This window comes from Trachypithecus francoisi, unplaced genomic scaffold (assembly GCF_009764315.1).
Source record: "Trachypithecus francoisi isolate TF-2019V2 unplaced genomic scaffold, Tfra_2.0 Lachesis_group19, whole genome shotgun sequence".
NCBI lineage: Eukaryota > Metazoa > Chordata > Mammalia > Primates > Cercopithecidae > Trachypithecus > Trachypithecus francoisi.
Genome location: NW_022681464.1, coordinates 40,362,341 through 40,383,826, shown reverse-complemented (window position 1 = coordinate 40,383,826; position 21,486 = coordinate 40,362,341). Strand labels below are relative to the sequence as shown.

Genomic DNA, 21,486 nt, shown 5'->3' with positions numbered 1-21,486 from the left:
GATCCCTGGCCGATGGGGCAACTCGGTCCCCGCGTCCCTTCTCCGGCAATTTTCGCAAATCCCCCGCCCGGGGCGCCATGTTTTAAGTTGCCCCTCGGACTGGGGGCGAGCGCGGGCCGGCCCCTCCCCCGGGGAGGTGCGAGGGACAGGGGGCGACACTGCGGCGCCGCCCGGGCGGGTGGCGGCTGGCGGGCCGCGGGGGGGGGGGCCGTGCGCTCAGTGCGCTGCGGCTGCGGGCTCGTCCCGGTGCAGGCGCGGGCGGGCGCGGCGCGGGGCCGGTAAGGTGCGCTCCGCACAAAGCATCCCCGCTGGGCAGCGGGGCCGGCCGCTTTTATATAACTTGCCTCGTTCTCCGAACTGGGGCAGCGGACCCCAGCCGGAGGGGGAGGATGAGGGAGCGTCCAAGCGGGGTTGCCCTGGGCCTGGGCACCTGCAGGGGCCCCTCGCCTCTGGCATCCGGGGGCGGGCCGGGGGCGCCTGGGTCGGCCTGTCGTGGCCCGGGGGCTCGGGGCGGCGCGACTCACCTGGCGCCCTCGGGGCTGCGATTTGCCTTGGGAGGTGTCTGCGAAGGCGGCTCTGCAGCGGTGGGGGTGGGGAGGCTGGGGCTTCGCACTGCTGGAGCTGGGGTGTCAGCCAGTTCCTGGCGGGTGTTTCCTGGTTGCTGCCGCAGGGGCTTGCTTTTTCGGGTTTCGCCTGTAATCTCGCCCGACTTCTTCCCCTTCCCCCCCAACCCCACGCCCGCGAAGTTCATGGCTTCTGCAATGCGGTGGGTGTGGTTACCTAGTAAATTGTAACTGTGGTCCCTTGCAATGAGAGTATTCTTCTCAATGTTCTTTTTATATTACGGATCTGAAGTTTCCTAGGGTTTTTCCTTTGGTTGCAGCCCAGGGTTAAAGTTGGTAGAGATGATTGCGGAACAGAACAAATAGAATGATAAAGAAAACATGTGGTATTAATTACTTGTGGAGGTTGGGCTGGGAGGTCCTGAGAGGGCCCGGCAGTCCTGCTAATGCAGTGCTTCCATTGCGTGTTTAAGTTGTTTCAGCTTTTTTACATTAGTCTTGCGGAATTGCTTTTGCAGATATCCTGCCTGTCCTTTTGGGGGGCGGGGGTTGCAACGGGAATTTTAAGCTCTCTGAGGTGGCCAGGTGTGCTGGAGGTTCTTTTGGTAGCATTAACTTCTTTAGTACAGGAAGCGTCACACGAAGTGCTTAAAAACATTATTTTTGAAATTCACCCTGATTTTTAAAGTCTCAAGGAAACAAAAATGATAAAATTCCACTTGATGTCTGTAAGCCATGGACGTAGTCCCAATTACAGCAAATTAAGCAGAAAAGCCCTATTAAGAAAAGAGAGCAGCACATCAAGCTCCAGTGAACTCTGGGGACTGAGAGGTGATTTCTGTCTTGGCTCAGAGGGAGTGTTTAAAAAATGCATGTTAATTTTGGTATCAAACTTTAAAAACTTTAGTTGGAGTAACAAAATTAATGTGAGAGGGAATAAATACTAAACTGGAGAAGCGAGACTTCAATTTGTTAATTTGCAAGGCATTGATAGCTGAATGCTTAATACTGTCTCATTTGCATTATGGTTTTCTGGTAGTTTAGAAAAGCAAACTATCAGATGCACAACTTACTGCATCAAGTTTATTTAGTTAATACACTTTAGCCAAAATAAGTTTTTCAAAACAGATGATGTTTTGTGAATAATTCATCCATAACAAGAAGAGTAGCCACTTTAGTTTGTAAATCCCTTTTAGGTGAAGGATTCAGGAGCTGTAGGTCAAATGTCAGTGTCTCAGTGAAATATTTACATTTAATGTTTAAGACATTTCTTCTGCTTGAATACGATTTAGGTTAAAAGCAATTTTTCATCAATTCTTGTACAGTGCTTGGACTTTGGCCAACTTTGTGTTGAAATAAAAGATCAGGATATTTTTAAACTTGATCGGATGCAATTTTATTTTATAATTGTTTTTTAAGAACTGGTTGGTCAAATGCATTAAGCGGCCACCTAGGTAGAAGAGATGCAACTATCCGTGTACTGAGAGATGTGTTGCTGTTATCTTGTGAATCTTTTCTGGACTTATATGGTATATTAGATTAAGTGTGGCAGGAACTTGCTGTAAAAAGTGTTTTCTGTAAAATACTGTAAAAGTATTTTCTTCCATGTTACATGATGTGCGTTCATCTTTTAAGTTAGTACTTTCCCTAAAATTCACAAACTAGAATTCATGTCCTCTCCAGTAAAGTAGAACTCCAAGAGTAGACTGAGGAATAAATGTTGTCTTTCTGTGAGAATTTGACTATATATAAAGAAGAGAGGGACTTTTTTTTTTTTTTTGAGATGGAGTCCCACTGTGTCGCCCAGGCTGGAGTGCAATGGCACAGTCTCGGCTCACTGCAACCTCTGACTCCCAGGTTCAAGCAATTCTCTTGCCTCGGCCTCCCGAGTAGCTGGGATTACAGGTGATCACTACCACGCCTGGCTAGTTTTTGTTTTGTTTGTTTGTTTTTTATTAATAGAGACAGTGTTTCACTACGTTGGCCAGGCTGGTCTGGAACTCCTGACCTCAGGTGATCCGCCTGCCTCGGCCTCCCAAAGTGCTGGGATTACACCCAGCTGTGAGCCACCGAGCCTGGCCAAGAGAGGGTGCTTTAGTAATCTACCCTGGCCTCTTTAATTCCCATAGTCTCCTCTAAGTACCCCATCAGTTTTCCGTGGAATAGAGACTCACCATTGAAACCCATGAATCAAATTTATCTTTAGCACCACTTCATTTAGAGAGATCCTTAATCGTGCGATCGCTGCGTCTATTTCTTTCAGAAGGCTAGCTAGCTGCTGATTTGTTGGGAATTCATCAGGCACTCAGCCCGGGGAGGGTTCTGCAGTTATTTGGTTTGCCTTGGCTGTGAGGAATTGTGTGCTCAGAAGCAAGGACTGGAGCAGTGAAGTCATTGTCCTGCCTGGTGTTGTGACATCACTATGGCTCAAAGGAAACAAGGGTGGGGCAGGCAAAACCAGACCATCTGAAGCATCTCGCTGGCTTTACAACTTTGCCTGATCAATGACTGAGACTCTCCTTTCTCAAGTTGAACTGCATTGCGAGGTATTGTTCGGAGAATTAGAAGATATAAATGAATGTAAAACTACATGGGAAAATGTGTCTCCAAGAGGAAGGAAGGAGAGGTGTGTGTGTGTGTATTTTGTGTGTGTGAAATAGTAGAAAACATTGAATATTCCTTTTGTAGAGAAAAATACTGTAATTTTTTAGAAGGGCCATTTACAAAATTAAAGAACAAGAAAAATGAGTATATTTGTATTTATATATTGAGTCAACATATTTCTTACTGTTCTTTGTACTAAAAGAGCATTCTTTTTAAATTCCCGATTTCGGTTATTAGTAATTTTTAAAAAGTATGTGATCTCTCTGAAGATGCAATTTACTTATTGGGTAGGCAATGTTCTCATTTATTTTTAAGTGATGTGATTGCGGTTGGCAATTGGAAAAAATGGAAAAAGGTATTTCATAAGTGTAGAAGATATCTGCAGTGATTTGGAGTAATTGATTTCCATTTCCATTTTTTTATATACTAATTATTTTATAATTTAGCATTTTAATCCTAATTTAGAATTCTAGTAGAGAGGTGATCAGAGACATGTTTCACCCAAATTAGTGTTGAATAAATGATAAGACTGAAATTCAGAAACAATAAAGTACATTTCATGTTTTCCTTTCTGAATTTATAGTAATATCAGCATAAAAAATGAAGAACCACAGAATGGCTGCAGATATTCCTTGTCTTTTCCATACCTCCTTGCTAAGATGACTGACAATTTTCATGTGAGTGTATTATGTATGTAGGAGCTCTGGGCAGTTCTTTCTTAACTGTGTAGCAATTCCAGAGCAGAGTTTCAAAGCATAACGAAGAAACAAATTGGGAAGAATGGCACAAGTAGAGAAGTTGAAATTAGATGCCAGAACTGCAGATTACTTGGTTGAAATGTCTTTGGTCTTGCATTTTTAGTCCTTGCAATGATTGGTTAAATTGCATACTTTGGAATTGTAAGCTTCTATTAGCACCAAACCCCTAATTCTTTTGTAATTTGCAGTACAGAGAAAAAGCTGACAACTTAATTTTTAGATTGCTGACATTTTGATACGTTGTTCTTATAACCCTGCCTTACAAACTAAAAACAGAGAGAGAGAGAGAGAACGCTGAAAGGTCTATATTAGACCTAGAAAACAAATGCAGTATTTAACCTGCCTTGAGTGTATATTTTTCTTTCCAGTTATATTGGGTGGGTGCTTGATGAGGATAGGGAGTTATTTCTTTTGAAGTTTCTTTCCCAAACCGAGTAGAGGTCTAGACACTTAAAGCCTTCAGTAAATACTTATAGAATTGTCTAAAAAGTGGGGCCATTTGTAACTTATGCTTTACTACCAAAAAAAAAAAAAAAATCTTGGAGAAGGTTTAAAAAGCATTGTTGCTTTATTTAAAAACGAGAATTACCGGACTCATGTATGTAGTCATTATTTTTAATGGTATGCTCCTCTTCATAACAAGATTGTCACCTCTGTCTGTAGCTCAAATTGGGTAGGTCCTAGAGGTTTTGCCGTATCAGGGAAGAGAATCCTGCAGGTACCAAGAGAAAAGAAGAATGGTTTCTTTGAGGGAAGAACTGCAGGGAGTCGGCTTCCTTTCCTGCCAGCTCTAATTGGTGTCATGGAGGACATCAGTGTGTAGGGTGTCCTCTGAAGAGGGGAGGGATCAAATGGGAGGGTGACAAAAGCTGAAAAGGATTAGTGCTGGGAGATGATACTGATCTCCTAGCATTGAACTAAAGAGAGGAAAGCTATTTTCTGTTTTAGCTGTCTCTTCTTCGGTCATTTTCGTACATGCCTGTATTTACATCCTCAAATAGCGAGTTTCTTTGTATTTGATTCAAGCCCCAAATTTCATCATTTCTAAAAGAAAGTTATTTTTTCACATTTAACATCTCTGAAATTGGGATATGTCTTACATGGCTCTCAGCCATGTGGCAGAGAAAAAGCTGGCAACTTAATTCATTGATTGTGAATATGCATCAAAAATTGGACATTGGATGTTAGTCTATTGGAGAAAATCCTGGAGACAGTAATGGAGCACTCTTAAGTGATGCATTTCTAGTGCTTGTGGTGACTCAAGATGATATTGTGTGGAAAAGCATAGATTGCAGTAACTCTTAGTTGATGTGCAATTTGGAAGAGTTGAATTCTGAATATGTAAGAATTTTTAGGAACACCTTGGCCAATCTATTTTGTTTATATTTTCTTTATGCGTTGAATAACTAAATCAATTTGAGTTCTTTAGATAAACAGAAAATGAAAATTCCAGTTTCTAAAAATGTATGAGTCATAGCTTAATTGGCAGAGTGCTATGTAACATGTTATCTCTTATAATCAGTGTCATGAAGGTTTATCGTTTGGCTGTGCAATTTTTTTGAAATGTACTTTATAATATGTAGTGCTTATTTTACACTATCCATTCTCTGTATCAGTGATTGTTTTTCTATGTATTATTGATTGTTTCCTATGAAAGGATATGTGCATCCTTTTATAGGAAAAAATCTACTGAAAATTCTTCATTTCCCATTTTGACTTTCCTTTTTGGCCTTGGGAAGATGACTGGATTTTGATAGAGAATCTCAATTAGTCATTGAGCAGACATTCCAGACAGGACATTCCAGAAGTCAAGAGACCTACCTTTAGCTGGCATATAGCCTGTACACTGGGGAGTAATGGGAGATGCGCCTAAGGAGGGAGTGGGAGGTCTGATTGTGGAAGGCTTTTGGATATGAGAGTAAGGGATATTTTGGACTTTGCTAGGTAGTGGGGAGTCATTGAAAGTGGTTGAGTAGGGAAGAAGAATATTTTTTTCTCGTGATAAGTGTAGGATGAGTTGGAAGAATAGGAATCTGGAGACAGATGGTCTTTAGTTAATGGAGTTATCCAAAATTTTGCAGAAATTGAATATGATGTTTTTTTCTCTCAATGATTGATATTTTGGCAATTCATTCCATATTTTTGTGGGAGTATTTAACTGAGGATTAGATACTACTTTTGGATTATTTAAGGTGGAAAATGAGATATACTAAATATGGAAAGATTTTTCTTCTTATTTATCCTTTCAATGAGTATATCTCAGTTATTTGAAATATTAAAAATTATACATTCTCACTTTAAAATATATTCTAACAATACTGAAAAACCAAAGAAAGAAATCTCATTATCTGCCTTTCTGAATGTATTACGTATCAGAGTGGAATAGGACAGACCCGGGTTAGGCTCTCGGCCTTGCTGTTTAATAACTATGCGGCATGGTTCTTTTAACTTCCTAGAGCCTGTTTGTTCATTTATAAAATGGGCATAATGCTTATGTCTCATGGATATAATGATTAAATGATGTAATACGTGCAAACACTGAACACGGTGTCTGGTATATCACAAGTACTTTGTAAGTAGCAGTAGCATCATTTTGCACATATACAGACTTACACATAGGTTACATAATATTTTACATGAATAGACTCTATCTTAAATACTTCTATGTAACTGTTTTTTGTTTGTTTATTTGTTTGAGAACAGAGTTTCACTCTGTTGCCCAGGCTGGAGTGCAGTAGTGCAATATCAGCTCACTGCAACCTCTACCTCCTGGGTTCTAGTGAGCCTCCCAGATTCAAATGATTCTCCTGCTTCAGTCTGTCAAGCAGCAGCTGGGATTATAGGCACCCACAACCCCACCTGGCTATTTCTTTTTTTAATTGTTAGTAGAAATGGGGTTTCACTGGGTTGGCCAGGCTGGTCTCGGAACTCCTGACCTCAAGTGATCTATCCGCTTCAGCCTCCCAAAGTGCTGGGATTACAGGCGTGAGCCACTGTGCCCTGCCACACTTTTTTTTTTTTTTTTTAATGTAACAGTGTGTCTGGCGGAAGCTTTTTCATGCATGCAAATCTATACCCACATCATTATTTTTAATGGTAAATAAATACTTTCTTTTGGTCTTGTGCAATACTGGTAAAGGATCATTACCTTAATAATGGTGATGGTGTGAAGCTTTGTCGTCCATCCCCCCTACCTCCTGCCACTTGGTGCCTACGCTTCATGACTCCCTTCTTATATACATATAAAGAGGCTTGCGGTAAAACAGGATATTAAAAAAAATTAAAATCTCTGATGATTGTGTATATCTCCATGTTGTGTGTGAATATTTAGTTCTAACAAACTAAAGCAAACTTTCACCATATATTTCCTGATTTTTTAAAATTCAGAATTTAATGTCATCTCTTCATGGAGGGCCGAGCTCACCCAGCTAAGCCTAAGCTGAGTTGCTAGGTGCTCACCATTCTCCCATGTGCCTCTCGGCATGCCTCGAGGGACAGCAGATACAGCAGCCTGGACCTGAACTAGGCTCTCCAGAGTCAAAACACCCAGGGTCTGGCATCGTTTAGTAGGTATAGGGGGTCATTGGGCTTCCAGAGATGGAAAATATTAAGCTTCCTTTGGTCTCTCTCTCAGTTCCCAACCCTTCCTTCATCCTCAGCAATAGAGTGGTAACAAATGTCATATTCCATTTACTTCTCCAGGGATGTGGGCTGCTCTGTTATGTTATTCACAATCCCATTATTTTGATGAATCTTCGATTTACCTGGAATCCAGTCTTCATTCACCCATTTGAGGAGAATAGCTTTATGATCCTGAAGGCGGTGCTAGCCGGAACGGTGCACCCAGGCTTCTGTGAGATGATGCCATCAGGGCGTCTGGAGGTCTCAGGCTGGCCCTGACAGTTGCATCCTTCTACATAATTTGTATCTAGAGTTACTAACGTCCCAGAGATGCAGGGAGTTTTTGGTAGTTTCATTACAGAGAATTACTCTTGATGAATTTTGGTATGTTTTATACCATTTTGTGTGGTTCAGTGACAACTTTTATTAACTTTAGAAGGAATATGCTTACTGGCTAAGTATAAGACTTAGAAAGTAGAGGTTGATTAGTTTGTCTGCTCAAGACATCTGGAGAGCTTTTCCTTTGAATTCTTGAAATGAAAGCAGTAATTCATTGGGGGAAGTTATATTGTAGAACGGGGTCCCCAACCATTTTGGCACCAAGGACCTCCATTTTGCTCGCCTCCTGCTGTGTGACCCTGCCCTTGGTGCAGAGGCTGGGGTTTCATGGAAGACAATTTTTCCATGGACGGATATTGTGAGGGATGGTGTCAGGAAGAAACTGTTCCACTTCAGCTCATCAGGCATTCGATTCTCATAAGGAATGCACAACCTAGATCGCTCGCATGTGCAGTTCACAATGGGGTTCGCACTCTGATGAGAATCAAATGCCACTTCTGATCTGACAGGAGGCAAAGATCAGGTGGTAGTGCTCAGTCGCCCACCACTCACCTCCAGTTGTGCAGCTCTGTCCTTGGCCCAGCAGTGGGGGATCCTTGTTGCAGAATAAAGAAAATACGAGGAGTTACGGAAGATACAGATGGAAACATCTGCTAACTTTGAGCTAGGTAACTGTCGGTGGGGTACTCTATTTCTCTAGGCAAGGTTCCCCAGAGTGAACAGATGAGGATGCTGCCCACCTCAGGGTTGAAATGAGATCTGTGTTTGAAGACATCTAGAACCAGTCTAATGAGAATGTACACATAGTACATGTTTTCTCATTTCAGTAGTATATGCTGTTGTCCTCTTTGCTTGTTTTTAGGGACATGTGTTAGGAATTGTAAGATCCTCAAGATGAGTATAGAATTTTGTGACATTCCACTACAAAACCCATAATCCAAAAGATGGCCCTCAGTGAGAATGCAGGATTTTTTGAGTGTGAAACTCTAGATAACAGTAGAGGTTTGCAAAGAATGAGACACAGGGGTTTTCAAATTTTCGCATACAACAGAATTACCTGATGAGTTTGTTAAAAAGGAATTTTTGGGGACCAATCCACGGATTATCATCTAATAGATCTGGAGTTGGATCCAGACCTCCTTATGTCCTGACAAGTACTTTGGTGAAATCTGATCCATGTGGTCCCTGGACCACATTTTGAGACACACTGTTTTAAGGACTTTTGTCTTAATGACTCTCCAGCTTCTTCACTATTGTCAAATAAGCATTTAACCTGGAAGGAAGTTACAATATAAATAAACAGTACTAATGCTGGAGAGAATGTTTAGCATAGAGCAAAGAAACCTGGCCTTGGACTCAGAATGCTTGGGCTTCTTTATGGCTGGTCCATCACTTGTAACTTCTGTGGCCCTAGGAAATTACATAAAATTTGAAAGGTTAAGGAAGTAGGATAAAAGGTTAGTTTTCTTATCTGTTAAATAGGGATAATGATAATTATGTAGCAGAATGGTCAGAATGGTTGAGTAAGAATCTAAGTAAAAGTACATAGCTCTTAATATCTCTTCAGTTGGGGTTAATTTTCTTGCTTTGTGATTGGTAATAGAGTAAAATGGCCTTGAAGAAGAGATGCTTCTATGAGTAAATGTGATCCTGCTGGTCAAAATCATACTGAGCTATGTGGGTCCTACAGATACTTTTTTTTTTTTTTTTTTTTTTGAGACGGAGTCTCGCTCTGTCACCCGGGCTGGAGTGCAGTGGCCGGATCTCAGCTCACTGCAAGCTCCGCCTCCCGGGTTCACGCCGTTCTCCTGCCTCAGCCTCCTGAGTAGCTGGGACTACACCCGCCACCCCGCCCAGCTCGTTTTTTGTATTTTTTAGTAGAGACAGGGTTTCACTGTGTTAGCCAGGATGGTCTCGATCTCCTGACCTCGTGATCCGCCCGTCTCGGCCTCCCAAAGTGCTGGGATTACAGCAGATACTTTTAAGATATTATGAAGTTCTTCACTTATATATGTGACACTTAAGATGATTAAAAGCTTTCTTTACAAATGTTGCTGTGTTTAGTGACGTTCATATCAGTGGTAAATGGTCAGACTACATTATAATTTATTAGCATTTTTTTCCTAAGCTCATATTCGAGAAGGACACACACACTCACATAATCCACATACGGGGACAACAAAACCAAAGTCACTGTATATCACATTTAAATTGCATCCGTGTCTTAACTCCGAAGATAAATTCAAGAAGAAACTTCAGTCTTTGGAGCTGTGGTTGCCATTCAGCCTTAGGGTCTTAAGCTTTTCTGACAGCATGGCCATGTCTTGGTGCAAAGAAGCAGCAAGCCCGATAAATTATGTAACCGTTTTCAGACATTGGCTTTTTTCCCCCTCCTTGAACCTTCTCCCGTTGTCATCAAAATTGCGATTTTGGAGTTACATCTAAGGGTTTTCACAGTAAGACAAGACATGTGAAAAGATCTTTGACAAAGGGTAGAATATACGTATAGGAATAAATTAAATTTCATTTCTTTTTTTGCCCACTCAGTGTCCAGTAAAATGTTCCTCTCAAACATTGACTGGTCTTATTGACTTACCATCATACCTCTTATTTCTCCATACTCTTATTTAAGAGTTGGATTCCAACTTGATATCACTGCCTGAGGCTTCTCCTGGCTAGAATTGTAAAGCATCTTATTCCGTCACGTTAGAGTGTGTAAGGGCCTTTGTGCTGCTCAGATCAAGGCCAATCCCCCAGGCGCCTTATCTCAGTAAATGCTTTATTGACCCCCAAGATGAATCCAGGTCTTCTCTACTCAGAGCAGCTTCTGAATGATCTCTTCTCCAAATATCCTAGTTCAAGCATCTCCTAGAATAAAGAACCAAGCAAAATTAAACCAACCCGTCTTTTGACCCAGTTTCCTCCTTAAGCTTATTGCCAATGTTTCTTCCCAGCTGCGTGGTTGTCAGACGCATGTCTTTGAAATTAAGATTTGTCCAGGCAGGATACTCATTTGGCACCAATGATAGTTTAAAGTACTGAGATACACGCTGAAAGTGAAAAGACTAGACTGATGGCATGTGCCAAAATGTGACTCTTTGAGCCTTTGTAAAATTTTGTTCCTTTCTCTGTTCTTTTATCTGTTTGTTTATTCCACAAATACTTATGGAATGCTTGTTATGAACCTGGCACCGTACTCAGTGCTGGGGTTACAGTGATGAACAAATCAGATTGTACTCTCCTGGAAACTGTATTTTAAACAAGGGGATGAGTAGTAAACAAATAAGATTTCAAATACCAGTGAACACTGAGCAAAATCAAAGCCCAGAGACTTTGCGTGTGGAGCGCTCCTGTAGATACTATCATTTAGGGGATGTTTAACATTTTGCCAAGTCTTTCTTTTTGTTTGCACCCCTTCTCTGCAAGTGTGGTGTCAATTCTAGATTGTAAGTGGAACCAGGCAGGGACCATGTCTCATCTTTGTGTCTTTGAGCCTGATACAGTGCCTCACACACAGTAGGCCTTGTTAACTGTTAGACAGATAGTTCTTACTCTTACCACTCTTTTTTCTCATACCTTGCCTTTCCTTGTAACAGTGTTTTGACTTAAAATATACATTCTCTTCTTTCTTGTGTAAGCTCAGTTTTTTTTTTTGAGACATGGTCTTGTTCTGTTGTACAGGCTGGAGTGTAGTGGTGGCATGATCTTGGCTCATTGCAACCCCTATCTCCCAGGTTCAAGTGATTCTCGTGCCTCAGCCTCCCGAGTAGCTGGGATTACAGGCATGGGCTACCACACATGGCTACTTTTTGTATTTTTAGTCTAGATGGAGTTTTACCGTGTTGGCCAAGCTGGTCTTAAACTCCTGGCCTCAAGTGATCTGCCCACCTCATCTTCCCCAAATGCTGGGATCCCAGGCATGAACCACTGTGCCCGACCTATAGTCTTTTTTCTTAAAGAAGATTTCCCAATTGTAAGAGCTTTGGCACTTAAAAAAACCTGGATCTATCTCTTATCCTAACCCATATTAAACTGCCCCTTTTCTGAATTTTGACTGCAATTCTGGCTAACCAAAATCCAGAATTTGGCTGTAACAACTCCTCTTCTTTTGAAGTATCTCATGGCCACACATGAGAAACACATCCAAAGGCTTGAATTTGTGACTTGACTAAAACACATCACTGAACCTCTCAGAAACATACGCTAATCTACAAATGTGCAGAACAGCCGTTTTTTCTTTTTTCAGAACTATTACAAAGATCAAATGGTGTAATTGATGTGAAAGCACTTTTCGAACTGTAAGATGCATAAAAAAATAATGGAGAGTGTTGTCAGGGAGTAGAGCTGGAAAGCATTCAGGGGAAGGAACGTCTGATTTCCTTAATGCTTTGCTCTGCAGCCTGTGCCTCCGTCCATCTGCCTACAAGGGAGTATATCCTGAGTACTTACATGTTTACAGCACTACCCAGGCACCCAGCAAAGTGATTGTCACTGCCCACTCTCATGGGGCTTCCTGTCACCCTGAGCACAGATGTAATTAATTGCTGCCTCCCAAGTGCTGTGATGGGGGAATTGGGGCATGAAAGGCGCACAAAGGAAGCTCACCTACCAGCTGTGGGGGTGTGGCTCTGGAAGGAGAGGGAATGGTGTCCAACCTGAGACCTGAAGATGACCGGGAGTCATGCAGTGGAGAAGTGGGGAGAGCTGGATAGAGTCTGGACTTGGCTGGACAGGAGAGTGTCAGAGGTGACTGACTGGTATGTACAGAGGCCAGGAGGAAAGAGGGAGACATTCGTGTGGCTGACGAGTAAGATGGGCTCCAAGGGCAGTGGGGGAGATGAGCCTTAGGGGCAGCTGGGGTCAGAGTTCAGGGCCCTGTGAACCATGTCATCCTGAGGGTGAGGCAGAGCCATTGAGGGATGTTACCTTGTTGGAAGACATGGTCAGATGTGCCTTTAATATGGCTTTTGTAGTAATCCAGGGAGTTTACTTTTTTGAAGGACAATATATCATGATGGTAAAAATGAGTGTTTTTTGAAGGAATGCATGAATGACTCAGTGAACTCCTTAACAGTTTCTGGCACCACAGGAGTCTAGCTTTATGCTTGTAGGACACATGTTTAAACTTAGAAACTTCACTTTTTTTTCCATAAAAGTCACAGTCAATATCACAATATATCAATCTATACAGCAACCCCAAATGTAAGTACTTTGTATATAAATACCCAATAAATGGTACTAATGTTAATATCCAGGGAAGAATTGAGGATAATCTGAACTAAGGAAGTGTTAGAAGAAATGGAGAAAAATGAATACTTTGAAAAATGTTTAGGAGGTAGAATTTTGAGACTTAGTGACATGTTGGTTATGGTGGGATGTGAGGGAGAGGAGAATGGCCCCACTTGCTGTTCCTTGAGAGAGAGAGAGATACATATCTTGCTGTTCCCTGAGACGCACACACACACACACACAAATATATGTATATATGAGTTGATGGCAGGGTTAGTGATGGCAGGTGCAGGTCAGGAGTTTGTCTTGAAGTTCCTGTGGGACATTTCAGAACCCATGTCTGGTAGCCTTCATGCATCAGCCAGCAAGCCAGAGAGGTCCAGCTCAAAGATCAAGACTCAAAATCCTCCAGGTAGGAAGGTAATTAAAGCCATAGGAGCTGAGATCACTAGAGAGAGGGCAGAGTAAAGAGAATGTGCAATGGAAAAAAAGTAGAAGAGGAAAAGGTCTAGAAGCTGGGGAAATGTGATTTAGAAAGAAGTAGTGTTCACTGGGGTTCTTGAACATTTAAATGGCATGAGAGCTGCAACGCTCCCTTTGCACTTAGCCACAATGATGTTGGTGAGTTCGCCATGAGGAGCTTAGAGGAGCAGTACCAGTTTTCCAAGCTTGTGCACCAATTCTTTTGCCTTTGCTTGCCTTTCATCCTCAACCTCCTGCATTCTGAGGGTAGAAGCCGGGCTGCAGTGGGCTAGGGCTGAGAGGAGGGCAGTGCACACAGCAGGGGTACCTGGTGCACAGGAAGAAACCAAAGCACAGATGTCTTTGCCACTGTAGCTGAGGTAAGAGATAAATATATATATATATGTATTTGATGTAATTTTTATCCACTGTGTTTTATTTTTCAAAGAAGTATATTGAGAGGCAAAGGTGACATTGTTGGAAATGTTTACCTCCTATGTAGCTAAGGGGCTGTATTTAAAATTGTGACAGGCAGCTCAGCTTAAAGCACTAAACATAGATCTGCAGTATTTTCTTTTATGCAGCCCTTTTCTGTAGATCATAAAAGGCTCTAATGTAGTTTCGGAGCAGTGCCAGGGCAGTGATGACAGCTGTTTCATTCCATTAATATGCTCTCTTTCTTTCCATGATCATGGACATGATTCCACCAATGGTAGAATATTCCTGGTCACAGCTGAGCAGAAATATTGCGGCTGTCTTGACCATTACTAGAAGGTAAGCAGTAAGCTTCAGTTCAACCCAAGGATGGTTAATTAAGAAACTAGAGGATGGGCCGGGTGTGGTGGCTCATGCCTGTAATCTCAGCACTTTGGGAAGCCAAGGCGGGTGGATCACTTGAGGCCATCAAGTTCGAGACCAGCCTGGCCAACATGGTGAAACCTCGTCTCTACTAAAAGTACAAAAGTTAGCCAGACATGATGATGGGTACCTGTAATCCCAGCTACTTGGGAGGCTGAGGTGTGAGAATCACCTGAACCTGGGAGGCTGAGGCTGCAGTGGGCCGAGATCACACCACTCTACTGCAGCCTGGGTGACAGAGTAAGACTGTCTCAAAACCAAAAACAAAGAAAAAAAGCTAGCGGATGCAGGAATGGGGTTGAAAATTATTTTACAAAAATATTGTGAAATATTTCTGATACACACAAGGGCTGATTGAAAAGATGATGACCTATATGCACAGCCTGCACAAAATGTGACCCCAGCTGGGCTCAGGTGCTGAAGGTCTGTAATCCCAACACTTTGGGAGGCCAAGGCAGGAGGATCACTTGAGCTCAGGAGTTTGAGACTAGCTTGAGCAAAATAATGAGACCCCATCTGTACAAAATTTTTTTTAAAAAATTAGCCAGACATGGTGGTGTGTGCCTGTAGTTCCAGCTACTACTTGGAAGGCTGAGGTGGGAGGATTGCTTGAGCCTGGGAAGTCAAGGCTGCAGGGAGCTATGATTGCACCACTGCACTCTAAGCTTGGGTGACAGACCAAGAACCTGTCTCAAATATAAAATAAAATAGAACAGCCCCAAATTGCTAAATCTCCTGCATTCTCTGAATGTGCACCTCTCTCCCTCTTAGAAGTGGCCACTCTTCTGGATTTGTGTTTCTCCTAACCATGCGTGTCTGTCTTTCTTCCCACATCACTATTTCTAGCATTACTAAATTATTTGTGGTATTGTTTTTAATGTTGATATTTTTAAAATAATATACTGTGAATATCCTTCTGTAGCTTGTTGTTTGTCGTTGTCTAACAGTGAGATTGAGATCCATGCATGTTGATATCTGTAGAATTCTGTGGTGTTTCTTGTTGAAGACTGGACGCTTTTGCAAGGTTTGTGGCTTCCTCACTGAACCTTGAACTGGGTCGTGCTTCTCCCTTCTCCCCCATAGGCGTTGGACTTGCTGAGCCCTCACCTGGAACATTCTTCCTCTGCATATTCATATCTGGCTCCCATGCCTTTCTTCATCCTTTGCTGCTTAGTGTAGTCTTGCACGTACCTCCTCCCAGCCCCAACAACATCCTACACAACCTGCTCCTCTTCCCGGCTTACTTTTCTTCATATCCCTACACATTTTATGTTTTCATGTTTCTCCCTCAACCAGAATATCAGCTTCTTGGCAACAGGATTTTTATCCATTTTGTTCACTGTCGTAGACCCGACTTTTAGGAAACTGCTCGGCACTTCGTAAGTGCTCAGTAAATCCTCAGATGAAAGAGTCGTTCAAAATATAATGTGAAAAAATCCCACGAATTTATGAGGGAAAATTCCGGCTCAGTCTTTAACATTTTATTTAGCAGGTATGGTTTTGTTAAGAGTGGTTTAACTTTGAATTGTAAATATAATGTCAAAATGTGAGACTCCCTGGTGAGAAGAGCTCTCCTCTACTGCCTGCAGGAGCTCCTTGGGATACGAGAGAATCAGTGTGTGCTGGACCAAGACCTTACCCCACTGAGCAGTGAGAGTCATGCTGCTCAGGGTGATGGTTGTGTTTTGGTCATTTTCAATTAACCTGGGCTTAGGATTCTTTATGCTTTTTGGGATAATTTCTCCCCCTCAAGAATTAACACTTCCACGTTGTTAACACTTTCCCTGATATACCGTCTGGCCTGCCCCTTCCAGTTTTAGCACAGTCTAAGGTAAACAGTGTTTTTTTTTTTTTTTTTTTTTTTTTTTTTTTTTTTTTTTTTTTTACCAATGAATATTCTACTGTCTTGTAATTTGGAAAATAATTCGTACTCCTCTCGTTTTCACTGTCTCTATTCAGTGCTGGGAAAATCAAAGTGTGGTTGGTTTTTAATTCTGAGCTCTTCAGTTAAGTACCAGGTAGATAAGCGAGAGTTTGATTAGGTGTGCATTCTAATTAAAGAAACACGAATGATAATTTTTCATTTGGACTACTGTAGGAAGTTATTCTGAAGTATAAAGATAGATATTGGTGGTTTCCTATTGGCAACATCATTTATAACTTGGTTTTGAAGAATTTCTCATTCATACGAAAGTTTCTGTTGCTGGCTTATTTCTATTTCTTTGATTGAAAATTGAATTTTTCTCCAATCAGAGAATGTGTATGCATTTTAGGAGGGCAGAGATCTGGGGAGAATCTGTCTACATTTTAGGAGGGCAGAGATTTTTCTGTAGCTCCAGGTACTCAGTAAGTGTTGGTGAAATTGAATGGTCTCTCTTCATTGTTAAATTTATATTCAGTTATAGTCCTTTCTTCCTGATGCCAGTGGAAAGTTGTTCTTGGAGGAGGCACTCGGATCAGTGCAATGATTTGAATGTGTCTCGTTGATAAAGGGAAGTTAATTGAGTGGTAAAGAAGATGTCAACTTAGATATTTTCTAATAAGTGAAGGTGTGGGGACACCTGGACCCTCCATAATCATTTATTGTGAACTACATCAATGATGATCCACATGAATTAAGTTTGACCAGGAAATACAGGTGCTTCACCTCTTTGGCTCCATCTGTATTTGATTTCACTGATTTTAGGATGCCTGATAATAATTTTTACTCAATTGGATGTTATTACTCTTTTTTTTTTTTTGAAACGGAGTCTCACTCTGTCACCCAGGCTGGAGTGCAGTGGCCTGATCTCAGCTCACTGCAAGCTCCGCCTCCTGGGTTTACGCCATTCTGCCTCAGCCTCCCGAGTAGCTGGGACTACAGGCACCCGCCACCTCGCCTGGCTAGTTTTTTGTGTTTTTTTAGTAGAGACGGGGTTTCACCATGTTAGCCAGGATGATTTCGATCTCCTGACCTCGTGATCCGCCCGTCTCGGCCTCCCAAAGTGCTGGGATTACAGGCTTGAGCCACCGCGTCCGGCCTGATGTTATTACTCTTTAGCGTGGACAGTCAGGATTATGTCTCAGGCCTGGATCAGCAAATTAGATGTTTTGAAGCTCTTTTTAAAGAGTCTCTAATGACATAGATAATTTTTTTTATGATTTTCTGTAAAATGGAATTGCCTGATAGAGCCGTCTCATTTCTTGGTGGCCTTTTATCTGATACTGCAAAGAGACTGAGGTGGCAAATTTCTCAGTAGAAATACCAGCATCATTACCATCCTCATAAGCACTAAATTTGCATTGGTTCTTTCTCCAATAGAAGACATCTTCTCAGATGGAAGTACAAGGGTCCCTGCAATTATTTTTATGCATCTACCTGATAAAACAAGTTGTTTGAATGGTGGAGAAGAATATCTCGATATCAATTTAGATATTCACTAACAATGGAAAGAGAATGCATTCTCTAATATTGTTTTCTTCATAACTCCAGATTATAAGAAGATATTTGTTAAGTCTTATTTCATATATTACATAATAACTATGCATATGTATAATAATTGTATGTCTATAATATATGTGTTATAATCATTGTGGAAGTTTTAGGTCAGATTTGTGATATGCAGTGTTATCATTATAAATTTATATAATCTCTACATGTAATCCCAGCTCAGTAACCTCCTAATACTGCAGCCATAGGTAAGTTCTTTAGTATCACTTAATGTCAGTGTCATCCCCTATAAAGTATGCAGAGTAATACTAGCCTCACTGGATTTATGTGATGCTTATGTGCGTATCAGTGCATATGTAAAATGGGAATTGTAGGAAAGCTGGCCTCATTGTGTTACTGTGTGTTATTAATATTACTCTCCTTTGTAGAGTTTGTTTCAAAATCCCAGTGCTGGCCCCTGCGAGTGCTTTCCTAGGGCCATGGCATGCCTCTTGGATAACTCCTGGTTGCTTTGGCTGTCTGGGCCCCACACTGACCAGCTCAGAGCAGGCGGCTGCTGGTCCATCAGGGGACTCTTCTACTTGGGTCCAGCTTGGAGCAGATGTAAGAAAGGTCATCATGGATTGGGGTAGAGGGGACCTTTGTCACTTAGCTTCTGTCACTTTTGCCTGTTGCTTTAGATTGAATAAAATGAAATATGGTGTGTCTGTGTTAAAACTGGGTTTTCTACCATGAATGAATGATTAGAAAGGAGGAACTGAAATAAGTTCTTCATTGGTTTGAGCTCACAGTGGGAACTTCTATTGTGTGCAGCTTTCACTTCAGACCAGCCACTCCCTCACTTGCATTGGAGAACTGCTCCTCACTCCTTTGTGGGGATGACTTGTCCACATAGGGAGCCACCTGCTCCCTGGCTAAATGATAGGCGGGTGACCTAGACCTGGCCAGTGCACTGCTGCATTCCCTTCTGCATGTGATCCACACTAGCTCCACACATCCTCTCCTGGGGTTATTCCCCATGGATGGAGGAAAGGTGGCCCTAACTTTTTGAGTGGTTAAGACAGAAGAATTTGGCCTTCTTGCTTGGCTCAGAGAGCATGATGCCAAGAAGAGAGATTAAATTACGTTTTAGCGAAGTGGAATCCTTGAGATCTCTGGCACAGCCTTATTTCCTGCAGGTGACCAATGGAAATGGCCAAAAGTATTTTCTGTTTATATTATAGTGGGAAAGCAGCTGTTAGCTGTACAGTATAGCAGTTAAGAGTCCAGACCAGGTGCAGTGGCTCATGCCTGTAAACCCAGCACTTTGGGAGGCCGAGACGGGTGGATTGTTTGAGGTCAGGAGTTCGAGACCAGCCTGGCCAACATGGTGAAACCCTGGCTCTACTGAAAATACAAACAATTAGCCAGGCGTGGTGGCAGGTGCCTGTAATCCCAGCTACGCGGGACGCTGAGGCAGAAGAGTTGGTTAAACCTGGGAGGTGGAGGTTGCAGGGAGCCGAGATTGTGCCACTGCACTCCAGCCTGGACAACAGAGTGAAACTCCTTCTCAGAAACAAAACAAAACAAAAAATGAAAAGAGTCCGGCTGGTTACGCTGTATGACCAGAGGAGAGTTAAATAACATCTCTGTGCTTCTATTTATTCAGTTGGGAGTAATAATAGTACCCACTTCATAGGTTTGTTTTGAGAATTAAATGAATTAATATTTGTAGGGCACCTCCTGACATGCATCTATGTACCCACATATATATGTATATGTAAACACATACATACAAATATTCATAGAAATCATATAGTTATTTAAATATCTATTTGTAGGCATTATATATAGAGATATATTAATTTTGGATTCTTTTTTAAAAAAGGTTTCTAGGCCAGGTGTGGTGGCTCACACATGTAATCCCACCACTGTGGGAGGCCATGGCAGGTGGATCACGAGGTCAGGAGATCAAGACCATCCTGGCTAACATGGTGAAACCCTGTCTGTACTAAAAATACAAAAAAATTAGCCAGGTGTGGTGGCGGGCACCTGTAGTCCCAGCTCCTCGGGAGGCTGAGGCAGGAGAATGGCATGAACCTGGGAGGTGGAGCTTGCAGTGAGCCGAGATCGTGCCACTGCACTCCAGCCTGGGCGACAGAGCAAGACTCTGTCTCAAAAAATAATAATAATAATAATAAGTTTTTAAAACAAGTAGGAAGGACGTGATCTTGGACAGTTCTCAAAAACAAGTGTATACCAATAGATGTTAATTTTTTTTTTAAACAGAGTTTTACTCTTATTGTCCAGGCTGGAGTACAGTGGTGCAATCTTGGTTCACCACAACCTCCATCTCTAGGGTTCAAGCGATTCTCCTGCCTCAGCCTCCCAAGTAGCTGGGATTACAGGCATGTGCCACCATGCCTGGCTAATTTTGTATTTTTAGTAGAGACGGGGCTTCTCCATGTTGGTCAGGCTGGTCTCGAACTCCTGACCTCAGGTAATCCACCTGCTTTGGCTTCTCAAAGGGCTGGGATTACAGGCGTGAGCCACTGTGTCTGACCAATAGATAGTAAAATTTTTTAAGTTGGGTATATTTTAAAACTTCAAATGAAGAAAAATTACGTTTTATTTTTCAATGAGATTGTACATACATTTTTTATATCAGATTTATAGTATTAATGTTTCTGATTTGGAGTGTTGGTTTATTGTTTCAATTGACAGAAGTCCAGTTTAAGCTAGTTTGAAGAAGAAAAGAAATGAAGACTTGGGGAAACAAAAGAATTGGAAGGGGCCCACTCTTGAAAAGCTTCTCTTCAGAAACCATTATGGATGATTTGAGTAGCCATGTCTAGCATCATTTGATGTTCCATAATGCTGTCCTACCAATCTGTGAAATCTGGAAATCACTGTTTTCAGGGACTTTGTGGCCCTTGTGTGATGCTTAACTGCATATATGTCTGTTCTAATGGAAGCTTTGAATGGGAATTCCTCATTTTGTATATCCCTGTTGGCTAAACTTGTGATGCCTTTGATACTAAGTCCTTGAATTACTTTCATTGCTAAAATTTTTTAATATAATCTCTACGTGTAATCCCAGCTAAGTCACTTTTAACTAGTATTGCAGCCGTGTTGCAAAAATAAAAAATTTTAGCAATGAAAGTAATACTATTTTCCGTTTATTCACTTATTCGTCAAATATTTCTTGAGTACCTATTATATGCCAGGCACTTTTCTACCTAGCAGTAAGCTGCATTGTAGTACAATTAAAAACTTGTCTGTTATTTTGTATCTGTTGCTTTATCATTTTTCATTGTTTAAGATTTGCCCTCAACCAGAATGGCTTCTAAGAGCTACTTTATTCATTTTTTTCAACTCCTTAAATGTAGACATTGGTCAAAAACATTCAGTGTGTGCTCTGAAGGCTTTCAACTCTCATGAAATTTTATGGCATGAAGACTAATGCCTGCACTTGTATACTTTTAAGCTGAGTAGACAAAGATGAAATTTCTGCAGGCTCTAAGAGATACTCTATTGAGATGCTTTATATGACAAATAACATTTTTCATTTAGATCACAATTTATTCTACAGATACACATTGACTTTATTATTATGAGTATTGTGGAACTTTAAAAATAGATT

At 41.6% G+C, this 21,486-nt stretch overlaps 1 protein-coding gene across 26 annotated transcripts in view; it reads left to right on the top strand.

Annotated features, from left to right (window-relative positions):
• The window catches only part of EPB41L3 (erythrocyte membrane protein band 4.1 like 3), a 243,028-nt gene that overhangs the window by 91,209 nt on the left and 130,333 nt on the right, over positions 1-21,486 (top strand). Inside the window, exon 1 of one of the 26 annotated variants that reach the window (XM_033178261.1) lies at positions 258-278. The exons of 24 other annotated variants lie outside the window; for them this stretch is intronic. The gene's annotated coding sequence lies outside the window, so the exon portion shown is untranslated. Of the gene's footprint in view, positions 1-257; positions 279-2,895; positions 3,110-21,486 lie in introns of those variants that run through there. One more of the 26 variants, XM_033178280.1, reaches the window with a different exon arrangement.